This window comes from Salvelinus fontinalis, chromosome 12, assembly GCF_029448725.1.
Source record: "Salvelinus fontinalis isolate EN_2023a chromosome 12, ASM2944872v1, whole genome shotgun sequence".
Lineage (NCBI taxonomy): Eukaryota > Metazoa > Chordata > Actinopteri > Salmoniformes > Salmonidae > Salvelinus > Salvelinus fontinalis.
The window spans coordinates 20861632-20879989 of NC_074676.1; positions in this window are offsets into that span (position 1 = coordinate 20861632).

An 18358-nucleotide genomic window follows, 5' to 3' on the forward strand; every position below is an offset into this window, starting at 1 on the left:
GTTTTCCAAAGCCGACCACTTCATTCCTCTCCCCAAACTACCCTCTGCCAAAGAGACGGCCCAGCTCATGGTGCAGCATGTCTTCCAGATCCATGGACTACCAGTCGACACTGTCTCTGACCGGGGCCCTCAGTTCTCGTCCCAGTTCTGGAAGGTGTTCTGAACCATCATTGGGTTGTCGGCCAGCCTGTCCTCCGGGTTCCACCCCCAGTCCAACAGCCAGTTGGAGCGAGCCAACCAGGACCTAGGGACTACTTTGCATTGCCTGGTCTCCGCCAACCCCACCACTTGGAGCAAGCAGCTGGTGTGGGTCGAATACGCCCGCAACACCCTTCCCTCCTCTGCCATGGGCTTATCTCCTTTTGAGTGTTCCCTGGGGTATCAGCCACCACTCTTCCCTGAGCAGGAAGAAGAGGTCGGTATACCTTTTGCCCAGATGTTTGTCTGCTGCTGCCGTCATTCCTGGAAGAGAGCCCGGTCAGCCCTCCTCAAGACCACCTCCAGGTATTGATGACAAGCGGATCGCCACCGGACCCTGGCTCCCTGGAATCATCTCGGGCAGAAGGTATGGCTTTCAACCCAGGATCTGCCCCTCCGTGTGTAATCCCGCAAACTCTCCCCTGTTTATCGTCCCGTTTCCCCATCTCCAAAATCATTGGCCCCTCTGCTGTTCGTCTTCTGTTGCCCCGAACCCTTCGTATACATCCTACATTTCATGTGTCCAGAGTTAAACACAGGTCTCACAGCCCTTTGTCTCCTGTCTCCAGGAGCCGACACCCCGGTCAACCAGGTATGCGCCCAGGTAGGACACCAGGTCATGCCCCTAGAGAGGGGGGGGGGTACTGTCACACCCTGATCTCTCACCTGTCATTGTCTCCACCCCCCTCCAGGTGTCACCCATCTTCCCCATTATCCCCTGTGTATTTCTACCTGTGTTCTGTTTGTCTGTTGCCAGTTTGTTTTGTTCATCAAACCTACCAGTGTTTTTCCCCTTGCTCCTGTCTTGTCTATAGTTCCTGTTTTCCAGGTTTTGACCTTTCTGCCTGCCCTGACCCCGAGCCTGCCTGCCATCTTGTACCTTCGCCCCACTACTCTGTATTTCCGACCCCTGCCTACCCCGAGCCTGTGTGCTGTCCTGTACCTTGCCCCACTACTCTGGATTACCGACCCCTGCTTGCCGTCCTGTACCTTTGCCTGCCCGTGTTCGATTTAATAAACTTTTGTTACTTCAACACTGTATGCACCTGGGTCTTACCTTCAAACCTGATAACTGGTGTGTGTGTGAGATATACTGTAAGTACCCACTGCAGAAAGCATACCTGGGATAAGTAGAAGATAAACTTGCTATGAGACACACACACACACACACACACACAGACCATGCTGTGAGCTTACCATAATGATGTACTAATTAGCAGGGCATTAGTCTCTTACACATATCTATATAATAGCATAATCTATTTTAATCCTAATAGGTTGATAATGAAGGACTGTCTATTCCGTGGCCACACTAATGTCAGGTAACGGAGAGAGCACCCCGAAACACACAAACACACACCCGTCTGTCACAACTGTGCAATAGCATTACAGGGGTTTCTGAAATATACCGTATATACTAAGCACTCTAAAGGCAGTATAGGTTTATGAAATAGTAGAAAACCTTTGAAATTTAAAGGATTTGAAATGATAGGTAGTTAACTGGGATTATTATAGGTGGGCTTGTGTGATTCTTATAGTCCAGACTGTCATGGGTAAACACAGTCAGCATTCCCCGACCAGGCCTTGAGTTCTCTCATAATCAACCCAATGTAATTAACTGCATATATCAATGGAGAGACATTACATTAGAATGCACTAAGGCGTGTTGTGTGTTTGTGTTTGTTTGTCTGTGTGTCCACATGCATGTGTGTGTAATTCTGCTCTGGTCACTGAGTAAAGCTATGCTACAGAGGACAAAGCTGTGTGGAACGCTGCCTGCGAACATACGGCTTAACACCCGTCCCACTGAGCTCAGATCAGTTATTAGGATAAACCTGGCCAGTACGCTCACTTTAATTTTTCTACAGTGGATTTGCATTCTTGAAAATTTCATTAAAAGACTAATAATTTTGATAGAGGTTTTTGGTTTTAATATTATTTCAGCGCTCAGAAGGTTGTGATTTGCATATGTGGATTATACATTAGAATTCCAGTTAGTTTCACCTTGCAGTTTAGGAGGAGGGGTCCTTTATTTGAACTCTTCTCACATGAGGCCTATCTGAACAATGGAATGATGCTCTTTAAACTGACTGTAAAACTACTGTAAATACTGTAGTAAATACCACAGCAATAAACTATTTTACCTTTCAATTAACACATCATTAACCACTAATAGATAATCTGACTCCGTGAGTGACTCAGTGGTTACGAGGGTCAGTGTATGGTTGGAAGGCAGTCTGACCATAAAAGAGACAGTGGGTGAGTGGTTGAATGTGGTCAGTGGTGGTTCAGTGAGTGGTCGGGTAGTGTGAACCATAATGAAGCAGCTTAAGACTACAGGCTGACAGTGAGGTATAGTTCCCTGGTCTCTGCGCATGCACAAGGCAGCTCTGCTCTCATAATCACCTCACATAATGGATGATATGGGTCAGTGTGGAGGTGGGGTATTTTTCATGCTCACTTTCAGCCAGCCAGCCTATCCTTCTACAACAGCCTTACTGTACGTTAGAGAGGCAGACCAATGCTGAGTCTCACCATCCTGCTCTCCTCTACTTCTGGTTTTAACCTTGGCTTGGCTGCTTCGCCTCAAAACGTCAGGGAAAGGTCACACTAGTGTGGGACTCTGTGGGGTGGGCTTCAGTGAGCGATGCTTTACCTATGTTGTTACTATCTGGAGCTGGCTTACTGCTGGAGCCTATGTGTAGCTGTAGCTTGATGTACAGTACAAGTCAAAAGTTTGTACACACCTACTCATTCAAGGGTTTTTCTTTATTTTTACTATTTTGTACATTGCAGAATAATAGTGAAGACTTCAAAACAATGAAATAACGCATATGGAATCACGTAGTAACCAAACAAGTCTTAAAGAAATCAAAATATGTTATATTTGGAATTATTCAATGTAGCCACCCTTTGCCTTGATGACAGCTTTGCACACTCTTGGCATTCTCTCAACCAGCTTCATGAGGTAGTCACCTGGAATGCATTTCAATTAACCGGTGTGCCTTGTTAAAAGTGAATTTGTGGAATTTCTTTCTTTCTTTAATGCCTTTTAGCCAATCAGTTGTGTTGTGACAAGGTAGGTGCGCATACAGATGATAGCCCTATTTCGTAAAAGACCATAACCATATTATGGCAAGAACAGCTCAAATAAGCAAAGAGAAACGACAGTCCATCAGTCAATTCAGATAATTTCAAGAGTTTCTTCAAGTGCAGTCGCAATAACCATCAAGCGCTATGATGAAACTGGCTGTCATGAGGATGGCACAGGAAAGGAAGACCCAGAGTTACCCCTGCTGCAGAGGATAAGTTCATTAGAGTTACCAGCCTCAGAAATTGCAGCCCAAATAAATGCTTCACAGAGGTCAATTAACAGACACCTCTCAACATCAACTGCTCAGAGGAGGCAATGTAAATCAGGCCTTCATGGTCGAATTGCTGCAAAGAAACCACTACAAAAGGACACCAATAAGAAGAAGAGACTTGCTTGGGTCAAGAAACACGAGCAATGTACATTAGACCGGTGGAAATCTGTCCTTTGGTCTGATGAGTCCAAATGTCAGATTTTGGGTTCCAACCACCATGTCTTTGTGAGACACAGAGTAGGTGAACTGATGAACTCTGCATGTGTGGTTCCCACCGTGAAGCATGGAGGAGGAGGTGTGGGGGTGCTATGCTGGTGACACTGTCTTTGATTGATTTAGAATTCAAGGCACACTTAACCAGCATGGCTACCACAGCATTCTGCAGTGATACTCAATCCCATCTGGTTTGCGCTTAGTGGGACTATAATTTATTTTTCAATAGGACAATAACACGACACACCTACAGGCTGTGTAAGCGATATTTGACCAAGAAGGAGAGTGATGGAGGGCTGCATCAGATGACCTGGCCTCCACAGTCACCCGACCTCAACCAAATTGAGATGGTTTGGGATGAGTTGGATCGCGGAGTGAAGGAAAATCAGCCAACAAGTACTCAGCATATATGGGAACTCCTTCAAGACTGTTGGAAAAGCATTCCAGGTGAAGCTGGTTGAGAGAATGCCAAGAGTGTACAAAGCTGTCATCAAGGCAAAGGGTGGCTGCTTTGAAAAATATAAAATATATTTTGATTTGTTAAACCCTTATAACACCCATATGTGTTATTTTATAATTTTGATGCCTTTTTTGATCTCTTACTCTACAATGTAGAAAATAGTAAAACTAAAGAAAAACCATTGAATGAATAGGTGTGTTTAAACTTTTGACTGGTACTGTACATTGACTCTCCTTAGGGGAGGAAAAATAAACTTTACCAACTGGTCACATTTTGAATTAATTAAGAAGCTTGAGAGCGATTAGGAAACTTGAGAGTTTGAGTGAGCAGGCATTACTGTAGTTGTCATAACTGGCATCTTTCTGCTGAGCTCTCTAAATCAAAATATAAGGCTAGGGGTTATTGTAAGTAGAGAGCTTGTCAATATGTACAGTATTTGGTCTCAGATTAAACTGTGCATGTATTACTGTTTCCTGAACGGGCGACACAATGAGCCATATGGAGGTTTTATTTGTTTCTGGTGAGGGTTTACTACAGCGAATAAAAGTAAATGTATAGACGCTTTATGACAAAGGGAATTACACCAGTGCTTTCATAAACCCTGGTGGTTCAGGCCACTAAATGTGCCAATCAAATGGAGAGTGATGCAGCTCTATACCACACACAGTAACCATGTCCCTGTATGAACTATCCCATGTTTGGTTCACATTGTAATGACGGTTTTATTCCACAATCGTTTGTGAATATCTGACATATGTAAAAAAAAATAAAAAATAAAATAAATATATATATATATTTAAATATATATATATAAAAAAAAGTATATATAAACATAAATATATGTATATATAGTTACAGGATTTATCTAGCAAGCTAAAAACGGAGGGACAAATAGAATCTGACAGAAGTGGTGTAAAGTGTAAGGTCTGTACATGAGTGGTTCTATTACTTCCAGTATCGTACACTATAGAGCACCACGGCAGTCCCAGTCACTGCAACCCACCACTCACCACACTGTTCTCTAATGCACCTCTCAGTACTGATAGTGTAATACCTTTAAGGGCTTTTTGTGAGTGTGTTTCCAGTATCGTACGACCTGTGATCATAGTGATGATGATGAAGAATAACTTGCTTTCCTCCCCTCCATCTCCACCTCCACCTCCTCAAACTTTAATAGAGGCCAGTTAAATATTAATAACTGCTATCAGCTGGGGCTGCTTTACTGTTTCTGGCAATGCTGCTACAGTGACATCGCCCTGCGCTCCATAACTGCTGTGTTGGGCCAGCTCCAGACACGCATGCATACACACACAGTTGGAAACACACACACGCGCACACACCTGGAAGTACGTGCACACACACATACACAAGTGTGCATATGTACACACATGAGCAGATTATAGGTTTTCATGTAATCTCCAAGCTTTACAAAAGCTTCATACATACTGTCATCTCCCATTATGGCCACTGAAACTCAGATATATTTGTCTGTCAACACAAAGACATCATGATGCATTTCTTTATGTTTTTACCTACACACACAGGTCAGGGCAGTGCAGCAGTCATCACACACACTCACAGCTGCAGGGGTTTAGGTGTATGTACCTCTACCAGTCAGCCTGACAGCTTAGCTGTGCAGAAAGCAGCCGGTTCAGCCCCAAGGCAACGTTAATACAGGTCAGTCCTCACACTCTATTACCTTAATTAAGACAGAAACTAGGCCTGAGCATCCGCATAAACAACACATGATGATGAAGTTAGTCAACAGTACTTTAACTCAAACAGTGTTCTTCATGTCTGAACTTTACTCCATCAGCAAAAATGAACTAACTATTCTGAGATTGCATGCTACTGTCAGGGCATTAATACTCAGATTTTGTTGTGTGGTCTTTTTTGTTGTTGTTGAAATACTGACTAGAAAATCCATGTAAAGTATTCTATTCTATTCTATTTAACTGATAAATCCAATAGTTTTAAAACCAGGCAACTTCCTGTATAATACAAATAAAATCTGAGCCCACCTGTCATGTTGTGACCATAGTTCTTTTGTGTTTTCTTTGTTTTAGTGTTTGTCAGGACGTGAGCTGAGTGGGCATTCTATGTTGTGTGTCTAGTTTTCCCGTTTCTATGTTTGGCCTGATATGGTTCTCAATCAGAGGCAGGTGTTAGTCATTGTCTCTGATTGGGAACCATATTTAGGTAGCCTGTTTTGTGTTGGGTTTTGTGGGTGGTTGTCTTCTGTCTTCGTGTGTCTGCACCAGACAGAACTGTTTCGGTTTATCACATTTGTTGTTTTGTATTTTGTAGTGTTCAGGTTTATTGTCTTTAATTAAACATGATGAACACTAACCACGCTGCGCTTTGGTCCGATCCTTCGTCCACAGAAGAAAGCCGTTACACCACCCCCCACTTTCATCAAATATATTTAAAAGAAGGAAAAAAATTGTCAAAAAGAAACACAACTGGGTATACACACTCAAACCCACTTTAAAATCCCAAAGAGCATTTGGCATTTTTTATGTATTTAAGGAAAAAGGAGACCCCCTGCTATTACAGAGGAGTGGTTGTCAGCAGATTTTTCTCTCTTCTCTTCCTCTCTATCTGTTGTATTCTGTCTCTCCCGGGGGAATTAGATGAGTTAATGAGTGAAGTACACAGATAGAGTAATCCTTTATTTGCTGGATGAACATATTTGTTCACTCTGGGGTACTTAGAGATAATTATACACTTGTATCTCTCCTACTAATTACAGGTTTAATACAGTCATCAAGGTCTTCACAGTCAAATACTTCACAGGGATCTTGTTTTGTTATTTTTTTATTCTATTTAATAAATGAGGTTGTATTTTGAAACAGGTACACCGATGTGAGAAATGTAGGCATTATTTACCTAACACTGGTTCAATTCTTTGAGGTTAAATGTTGATGTTATGGGAAGCTGTATCTACCCCTCTCAGTAATTGTTTTCAGTAGCAATCACAGAAAATGATTGTACACTAACATTAAAAGTGACAAAAACATCCAACTACAAATCAACTTGTAGCTTCAACTCCAACAGTAACCTATCGCTGCTAAATAAATGTCCAATCTCCAACTCTCAACCTATCCTTGTGTCAGAAACTTCCAGAACTTCAAATGAATCTTTGGGTGAACCACAGTACATGGGACTTTGTTGACTAGCAGTAGCAGTGGTAATGACACAATTTTTGGTTAGCGTGTTCCCATACAGAGGTCATGGTGGGGGATAGTGTAGTGGCTAGTCCCAGCTCCTACTGTGCAGCAGAGAGGAGAGGAGGGGAGCAGTTTGGCTAATCTGAGACTTGGGGGGGGGATTAGGCCATAGTGTTATTGTCTGTTTGATGAGGGATTAAGTTCTGTTAATCCAGAACTTCATATGGGACTCCTCATTTAAGATAGCACCACTACCGACTCCACAGCTTAACCAGACTATCCTCCTTTCCTCAGCTTCCCTCCTTTACTCCTTCCATCCCCTTCTCTGTTTCTGTGTGTCTCTCTCTTCCCCATAGCTTCAACATGGTTCTGTCTCTGTCAAACTCTGTCTCACTGTTTCTCTATTGATAGGGTTATAGCTAATGATCCCCCATAAATAAATAATTAACAAATAACATCTGGTATGTTACCAAGGCCTATTCAAGCAGTGATGTGCTGTTGGTATATTATATATATATTTATAAAAACATACATTACTGGATTATGATATGGTTTATTGTTACACTCTCCCTGCCGCCTCTGTGTTAGTGCTTTTATTTGCAGATTGGGGACAGGTGGAGCTGATTGGGTCGTTAAGGTGTCAAGTTGCACCTGGGTTTGGGATCAACTAGGAGATAAAAATACCTGGTGCCCAGTCCAGCCTCTCTCTCTCCACGAGCACCATTGTGTTTTGTGATCTGGTTGATTATGTTTTTTGATTAGGTGAACCCTTCAACACTTACACACATTTTACCTTCATCCATGCATCTCCATTACACCCCTCACATGCCTACTTTCACACTTCACAGGTTCATTTTCCTTTGTAGTTTTATGCTTTGTTAGTTATTTAAATATTTTTGTTACACCTTAACTGCCAACGTGTGGACTCCCTTGTTTGTCACCATCTTAGAGCCAGGTTGTGACATTATGAAATCATGTTTTTCATACTTCTCAGTAAAAAAATAAATGTAAATGATTTTGTCTTTTTCAATTTAAAACAAAAATCATTAAGCAAGCGGAGTGGTGAAACAGTATAATGCACAATTAATATTACATGAACAAGTAGAGAACACAAACCATTGACTAACATGTTGAAATGGTGACTAAATTGTGACCCCAGTCAATATCGTACTAACCCAGCACAATGTTCCTTTTTGACTAGTCCAGTTTGCCCTGCTGGTTCAACTATTTGGTCAAATATTATTAGTGGGGGTTTCTATTGATTTGACCTCCTTTGGCCTAAACAAGGCAGCACTTTGCCCTTAACTGCACATACAGAATTAACATCAACAACATGCATGCCAGTCTTTCCTGGTTGAGGGTTGACGAGAGATTAACTGTTTCAAATCTTGTTTTTGTGAGAAATATTAGTGTGTTGAAATGTCCAAATTGTCTGTATGATCAACTTACATATAGCTCTGACAGACATACTTACCCCACCAGACATGCCACTAGGGGTGTCTTCACAGTCCGCAAATCCAGAACGAATTCAAGGCAACTCATAGTATTATATAAAGCTAAGATTACATGGAACCCCCTTCCATCTCAAATTACTCAAGCAAACAGCAAAAAAACTAATAAAACAACACCTCACAAAACAATGCCTCTCTGCAATCTGACTTGTTTGAATGTCTATGATATATTTAAAAACATTATGTAATTTGTAAAGTATTTTTGTCTGTAATGTCTTTTCCGTTATGTGTCGGATCCCAGGAAGACTAGCTGTTGCCATTGGCTTCGGCTAATGGGCATACCAATAAAATTAATCTAAAGCGTTATTTATTTACATGTTGTTTTCATTTATTGAGATGATGAGGATGACTTAGAGGGCAGAGAGAGTACTGTTTCTTAATCAGGCTGTCTCGTTCTGTCTTTGACTTTCTTTTGCACATGCTGTACCCTCTTTCTCATTTTTCTCTCCGTCTCTCTCTCTGTAGTTTACAGGTTTTAATTCAGTTTAGAAAATGTAAACGTACCATGCTATAGATATTGTTGTTCAACCCCATATTGACTCTGCCTACAATTATTTAAAGATTCTTTACCTCAACTTAGATCAAATATTGAAAATGTGTTTTTTCTTCCATTTATTATACAGATGAAGGCATAACATGATCCCATGGGACAAAATTATTTTCTCATTTCAAATATTTATGAAGTGTGAAATACAGGCAACTATACAGGCAGGTCCCAAATTATTGACACCCTTGATAAAGATGAGCAAAGAAGAATGTTTAAAATACATAATCCAAATACTGAGCTAAATTGTATGCTCAAATTATGGGAAATGTGCATTACTTTATACTAATACAATTGCTCAGAGGAAGAGATTTTGTTTAACAAGTAATATTTTATTTTTTTGAAAAAGATAGGGGTCAAAATGATCGCCACCCCTGTTTTCAATACCTCACCTTGCTTGGATAACTGCACTTTTTCTAAAATGTTTTATGAGATTGTAAAATGTTAATTTTGTGGTCAATTAATAATCACCGTGGATTTTCACGTGTGCTTGAGGTTATTGTCTTGCTGGAAAATCCATGTGCGTCCAAGTTTCAGCCTCCTGCCAGAGGCATACAGGTTGATGGCTAAAATGTCCTGGTACTTGGTAAAGCTCATGATGCCGTTGACCTTAACAAGGGGCCCAGGACCAGTGGAAGCAAAATAACCCCATAACATCAAAGATCCACCACCCTATTTTACAGTAGGTATTGGGTTATTTTCTGCTTATGCATCCTTAGACACCAAACCCCCCACTGGTGTGCGTGGCCAAAGAGCTCTATTTTCATGTCATCCAAAAAATGGAAATGCCTAGAGTTTTCTAAACGGTATGGGCACTTGGATTGGAACTGGTGCTATGGACAGATGACATGAACATAGAGCCCTTTGGCCAAGCACAAACAATGATGTACTGTAGCCTGTACTGTAAACAATGATGAAAGCGGAATGGAGGGCTGTATCTTTTTTATGGTCACACCTGTGACCTTTCCATAGTAGACTTGCACAGGAAAACACTTCACCCTATGGAACACTGTCATCTGACAGTTCTTGTTGATGATTGGACAAAATTAAACCATGACATCACCATTACCTTTTTGAGTGTTATCACTGTAATGGCTATGTCCTTGTGAAAAGTGAATATTATCAGTGTCCTTATTGACTTTTGAACACTGTACTCTTTTACCTGAAACAGTTTGGAATATAGGCTTCTATATACTATGGGTCCATCCATACTTTCGAACACAAGAAACCTTTTCCATTTAAACAGGTTATCCGGCACAAAATGCTAAATTGTAGCTGGTCCCATCAGATAACATGGCACACGTTAGCCCTATGCTAACCTCAACAGGTGGCACTGAATATATCCTGGCACAAATTCTCCATCAGCCTATCAAAGATCTTAGACTTTATGTCCACTAACCAATGGCATTTCTTAAAAAAGGTGAACCCTGGCCACTAGAAGGATATTTTAAACCTATTCAAAGTTTACTTTTGTTCCATTGGTCTGTAACAAAGAAAGAAATCTGTTCCAATATCGCATTGATGCATCCATGACAACGTTTCTAGCTCCTACGTTTTCGAATATATGACAAAATCCCATGTTTTTATTTATCTGTTTCAAACACATCCATGTGCTATTATGGAGAAAATATAAATGAAGTCCTTACAAAATGTAAGTTTATCGTACATTCCTTATCGTAAGAAAACCCCTGAAGAGACTTATGGATTTGTCAAATAGGAGTCACGTAGGCTATCATTATCATCAACAATTCTAGGTATCACACACTCCTAAAGCAGTTAACTCAGAATTGATAGTGCACTTTAATCGGTGCTTTGAGCCACCCTCGCATCAAGCTTTTTTGTTCAGGAAAAAACTGTTCTCTGCCAATCCTTGACGCTCGATTCAAAACGCATGTGACGAAGTGGAGGATTATAATAATGCATAGCCTATAAAACGTTGTAGGCCTGCATGTCAGTGTAGCCTACATAAGAATTGACTAATGATAGCCAAATGTCTTCCTACATTAAGACTTTTTTAAAAAGAACTGCAATACTGCCATATGTTAGATGATAACGAAAGTGCAAACTACATTCCTACTGTACACTTTGTATCGCTCATCCTACTCGAGTCAAAAAATGCATGTGACAAAGCCGATGATTATAAAAATGCATACAAAAAGTTGTAGGCTTACATTTAGGTGTACACGTCCATGTAATATAGCCTAGATGCAATATGATTATTAGGCAATAGTAGTATGTTGTTTGCAAGACTGAAGAAAGTGGTTGCTCCTTATTCAATTAATTCATAATCTTCATTTTCAAGTTGTTGGCTGTAGGCGTCCCTTTTCAACCCACTAACACAATACATGTAAATTTACATTTCAAACGGGGGGAAAAACTCATGTGAGATTCAAACCCTTACCACAATCTGCGATAATACAAGTGAAAGTTGCTTTGACGATGAGAATGTGCTGTTGGACTGAGGTATGTTAAGGATACAGAGAACTTGTTTCAATTTAAATGGTTGCCTATGTCTGCAAGTATGGACCCATTATGTTATCTACTGTTAGGAAACATAAAAGGAAAGTGCTGGAGCAAATCAACATATTTAGATAAATCATCATTCTGTTGAATGTATTACTTTGCGCTCACCAACCCAGCTGTGTTGATAAAATTCTTATACCATATTCCAAAATATACGATTTTAGACTTTATTTGCCATTTTCATGTAATAAAATACTGTATACAGCCATTACAATACAGTGTATACACTTGTTACAGGATGTGAACATATAACATCATCCAAGGCATTGTGAGTTGCACTATCAATACCAGAAAACACAGCAGTTTCCAGATAACCTTTGCACATGGCAATATAAAAGCAAAGCAATAAACTTGTATTTATTTGATACCCAGTCACAGGCCAATGTGTTCAATGTTTTGAGACAAATTGTATAACGCTGAAACAGATGCATGTATTACACAGAAAGATCTCTACTGCCCACGCCCTCTCTCCACTGTGCTGACATCATTACCCCTCTCTTTTCCTTCCCTCTGTTTCTCCCTCCCTTTTCTCCGCTCTGCTCTGACACCATTTAGAACAGTTGGCTTCATTAATGGGAAGGATTGCCTGTAAATTGGCAACAATGAAAATACTAATTTTGAGTGGCAGAGTGTTGGAGAGAGAGAAAGGATGGAAGGAGGGCAGAAGGAGGGGAAGGGGGGGATTTAGAGTATTAGTATAATTCCCCCCCCCCCCCATGGCTGTTTGACAGGACTGTTATTCTGAGAGAAGGCCCCGCTGCTAGAGAAATGAGCGGCTGTGTGTGTGTGTGCACGTGTGCACATGCTGTTTGTTGGTCTGTTTGCAACTACCTATCAAATCATGATTTTACAGATGCCCAAAACTTTTGCCAATTACCCCAGAATGTGGTGCAATCCACAAAGAACCTTTGTGATACAGCCCAATAGTCTCACTGTTCAGAGTTGAGTGTGTGTGTCAGTGAGATGGTGTGTGTGTGTGAGATTAGAGTAGAATACAGCCCCAAATGTCAGGTCCAGTGACAGCCCCTTCCCTCACCTGTCCCCCCCAGCGCTATCCTGGGACCTCGTCATTCTCTACATGGGTGAGGGGAACACCCGCAGACATCCCTCTTACACACACACTACTGTACCTCTGCCTTTGTTCACACTCCATCCAAACTGCTACTTATCTAATAATACGCATCCACTTCATGCTTGACACACTCACTTATACTAGGAGTGCACTCTCTCGCCCCTCTATCTCTCTCTGTCTCCCTCTCTCTCGCCCCCCCCCCCCCCCCTCTCTCCTTCCACCCCGATTTCTCTCTGCTTGCAGCTTTAATAAGCGGATGCCTGGAGACAGGTTTTAACCAGAGGTGTCAGGCCAGGTGCCATCTGACAGCTGGGGCTGATTAGCAGTTAGAATGTTGGAAGGTTGGCACTGGTCTCCATGGCGCTCCCCACAGCGACCAGAGAAGCCTTGTTTTCGCAGCAACCGTAGCAGCTCTTAGGTTGTTGACAGGGAGAGCTTTATCAAGGATCTCCAATCCCAAATAACAGCAGCTCAGGGGATAAGAGAGATTCACCCAGGGACTACTACTGCCAAGGAGACTAAACTTTACCTTTGCTTTTTACTTTATATACACACAGAGATACTCCATTCCTCCTCTCTCTCTCTCTATCTCTCTCTCTCTCTCCCATTCCTCCTCTTTCTTTAGCACCCCTCTTCCCACCCTTGCCCTCTCCCTCTCCATATCTCTCTCTCTCACATACACCCACAGTCACAACAGCCATGTGTGCCCTGAACTATATACAGATACATACACCCCTCCAGAGGGCCTACTTACACTATCCATCGTCCAACATTCTTATTCTCCTCTCCTCATATCCCTAAGTAAAGAAGAGAGAGAGAGGGGGGGGGGGGGGGGGGGGGAGTCAAGACAGGCCTGTCCAATTATGTGTAATGGTGATCAGTGGGAGAGAGGATCTGTAGCTACTGCTCCTCTGTTTCACACATGATGTCCTCCACAGGGTGACAGCACTGCCTTTCACATACACACTTTTGAAAGGACCAAATAGAAAGAGTCTAATGGAGAGTTAGTAAGTGTGTTTGGGCCTCCCTCTTTCAACTCTCATCTTTTATTTTCTGTGGTGGAAGGGGGTCGGTAAGATTTAGATGCAACTGACTAATATAAATGCAATTGATTTTCCATCAACAGAGGCTTGAAATTAATATTGATTCAAATGTGTTTACATTATGAATTTATTGTGGATAAAATTACATTTTTAAGGCAAAGATCTGGGAACAAAGACAAAAATGACATGAAAAAAGCACCATAGATCAACCCAATATGACCTGCATGTATTCATGATACTCTTAGAGAGAAAAGGGAGTTTAAGACCCTTTAGGAGAAAAAGGCAAACTTATAAAACGCTGCAGTAGGCAGAAGTGAAGTGGTGTTGGTTGGTTGTGAGTATTGTCTTGGCAGTAAAGAACAGGGGAATACTAGAGGGGACTAATTACAACTAAGATCAAAGGATCCCTGGTGGAGATGTTCCTAGACACATCCTGGAAAACCACTAATACTGTGCTTATTTTCTGCCACCTCAGACATTTATATCCCCCCAAAAAAGACAAATACGGTGAACTTTCTTTGTGTACATATTGCTAATTCATTATCTCAACATAGTTATTTAACATTAGGCTACGGGGATAAAACGATACATGTCATTTCAGGTTGTTTCAGTTTAATAATCAACTGGCCTTTTCAAACCAAGGTGGTAACAGTTTCCAGCACACGTGTGGAATCTTCTACAGTGCGGATCACACAGAGTTCTAATCTAATTTCTCTTCATAAATGGTTAGTGGAGTTCCGGTTCCGGTGGCATGCATTGAAACGTGGGCTTTTCGTGGCTTTTTTTTGCAAATTATAATGAATCAACAGACTTGTTTCCTAAAACTTGTCAATGCTAAACATCATATTAAGATGTGGGACATTCAATGTGTGACAAGAAATAACTAGCAGGTCTATTACGGTCCAGAAGCTAGAATTGATCTGTCTGCAATTCTACTGTGGGAACATGGCGTCTCTCAACACCAGACAACAACAGAAAGAGCTGGCCGCTACTATACATAAGGACCAGTGGAGGCTGGTAAGGGGAGGACGGCTCATAGTAATGGCTGGAATCGAGTCAATGGAATGGTATAAACCACATGGAAACCACGTTTGATACCATTACATTTACTCCGTTCCAGCCATTATTATGAGCCGTCCTCCCCTCAGCAGCCTCCACTGGTGAGGAGATTATCTCTGCCCTCGACTTACAATTACAATTAAAACCAGTAAATGAATCATTAGCAGTGCTCACTGCTAAAGTGGATACCTATTCAACCAAAGTAGAACGTCTGGAGAGGACAGCCAATGCGACAGAGGTGTGACCTGGAAACAGTGTGAGCTACACTATAAAGTGCATTCGGAAAGTATTCAGACCCCTTCCCCTTTTCATTTTTTTTAAAAAACATTATAGCCTTCTACTAAAATGGATTAAACTGTTTTTTCCCCCTAATCAATCTACATACAATATCCCATAATGACAAAGCAAAAACAGGTTTTTAGACATTTTTGTATGAAATGTATGAATAAAAACAAAACCGAAATACCTTATTTACATAAGTATTCAGACCCTTTGCTATGAGACTCGAAATTAAGCTCAGGTGCATTATTTTTTCCATTGATCACCCTTGAGATGTTTTTACAACTTGGAGTCCACCTGTGGTAAATTCAATTGATTGGACATGATTTGGAAAGGCACACACCTGTCTATATAAGGTCCCACAGTTGACAGTGCATGTCAGAGCAAAAACCAACCAATGAAGTCAAAGGAATTGTCTGTAGAGACAGGATTGTGTCGAGGAACAGATCTGGGGAAGGGTACCAAAACATTTCTGCAGCATTGAAGGTCCCCAACAACACAGTGGCCTCCATCATTCTTAAATGTAAGAAGTTTGGAACCACCAAGACTCTTCCTAGAGCTGGCTGCCCGACCAAACTGAGCAATCGGGGGAGAAGGGCCTTTGTCAGGGAGGTGACCAAGAACCCGATGGTCACTCTGACAGAGCTCCAGAGTTCCTCTGTGGAAATGGGAGAAACTTCCAGAAGGACAATTGTCTCTGCAGCATTCCACCAATCAGACCTTGATGGTAGAGTGGTCAGACTCCTCAGTAAAAGGCACATGACAGCCCGCTTAGAGCTTGCCAAAAGGTATCTAAAGGACACAGACCTAAAGGACACAGACCAGGAGTGGATTTGGGACAAGTCTCTGAATGTCCTTGAGCGGACCAGCCAGATCCCAAATTTGAACCCGATCGAACATCTCTGGAGAGACCTGAAAATAGCTGTGTAGCGACGCTTCCCATCCAACCTGACTGAGCTTGAGAGGATCTGCAGAGAAGAATGGGAGAAACTCCCCAAATACAGGTGTGCCAAGCTTGTAGCGTCACACCCAAGAAGACTCGAGGCTGTAATCGCTGCCAAAGGTGCTTCAACCAAGTACTGAGTAAAGGGTCTGAATACTTATGTAAATGTTATATTCAGTTTTTTATTTTTATACATTTGCGAAAATGTATAAAATCTGTTTTTGCTTTGTCATTATGGGGTATTGTGTGTAGATAGATGTGGAAAAAACCTATTTATCCCTTTTTGGAATAAGGCTGTAACGTAACAAAATATGGACACGCCTTCAAATTAGTGGATTCGGCTATGTCAGCCTCACTCATTGTTGGCTGTGTGTTCGATTTTATACACCTGTCATGTAATCTCCATAAACAAACATTGGCAGTAGAATGGCCTTACTAAAGAGCTCATTCACTTTCAATTTGGCACCGTCATAGGATGCCACCTTTCCAACAAGTCAGTTCGTCAACTTTCTGCCCTGCTAGAGCTGCCCCGGTCAACTGTAAGTGCTGTTATTGTGAAGTGGAAACGTCTAGGAGCAAGAACAGCTCAGCCGCAAAGTGGTAAGCCACACATGCGCACAGAATGAGCCCGCAGAGTGCTGATGCGGTTTCAACTCTCACTACCGAGTTCCAGGCTGCCTCTGGAAGCAACGTCAGCACAATAACTGTTCGTCGGGAGCTTCATGTGATGGGTTTCCATGGCCGAACAGCCACACACAAGCTTAAGATCACCATGTGTAATGCCAAGCGTCGGCTGGAGGGGTGTAAAGCATTGGACTCTGGAGCAGTGGAAACGTGTTCTCTGGAGTGATGAATCACGCTTCACCTTCTGGCAGTCCGACGGACAGATCTGGGTTTGGTGGATACCAGAAGAACGCTACCTGCCCCAATGCATAGTGCCAACTGTACAGTTTGGTGGAGGAGGAATAATGGTGTGGGGCTGTTTTTCATGGTTCGGGCTAGGCCCCTTAGTTCCAGTGAAGGAAAATCTTAATGCTACAGCATACAATGACATTCTATACGCTTCTGTGCTTCCAACTTTGTGGCAACAGTTTGGGGAAGGCCCTTTCCTGTTTAACCGGAATGCCGAATGTGAGCAAGGCTTAATCGCCTGTCAGTGCCCGACCTCACTAATTCTCTTGTGGCTGAATAGAAGCAAGTCCCTGCAGCAATGTTCCAACATCTAGTGGAAAGTCTTCCCAGAAGAGTGGAGGTTGTTATAGCGGCAAAAGGGGGGACCAACTCCATATTAATGCTCATGATTTTAGAATGAGATGTTCGACGAGCAGGTGTCCACATACTTTTGGTCTTGTAGTCTAGCCTGTTGGGGATGGGGGCGCTGTTTAGACTATTTATGCTAATTTGGCTAATTTTTTAAATGGCTTCCCACAAAATCCTTGATCGTACAATATGCATATTATTATTATTATTGGATAGAAAACAGTCTATAGTTTCTATAGGAGTTGAAATTTTGTCTCTAAGTGGAACAGAGCCCATTCTACAGCAATTTCCCTGACATGGAGTCAGATTTGAGAAATGTTGGCCACTTTTCTGAAGTCAGTTAAAAGGGCACTGTCGTTGCTATGACTATACGGACACTTCTTACGTCTTCCCCTGGATGCCTTTACGTGATGACGATTCCAACGGGGTCGATTGCGCGTTCACAGGCCCCACAAATGAAAAAACCCTGAAGCTAGTCATTCTTTGGGAGCTGCGTCATGAGCCTAGAGGACACCGGCGCGCACCTGTTCCAAGCGTTAGTTTAGCCTGTTATATTTCTCCGGTCATCTTTTCACTCGTTATAGGAGTTAAAAACATCATAAAGTAGTTAATTTAAAGCGTTTTATAGCAATTTATATCCGTTTAGTGCGATTTTGGGACATTTATTTTTGCAACGATGTGAAAAGTTGGGCACGCTTTTCAGTTCATCCCGAACGCA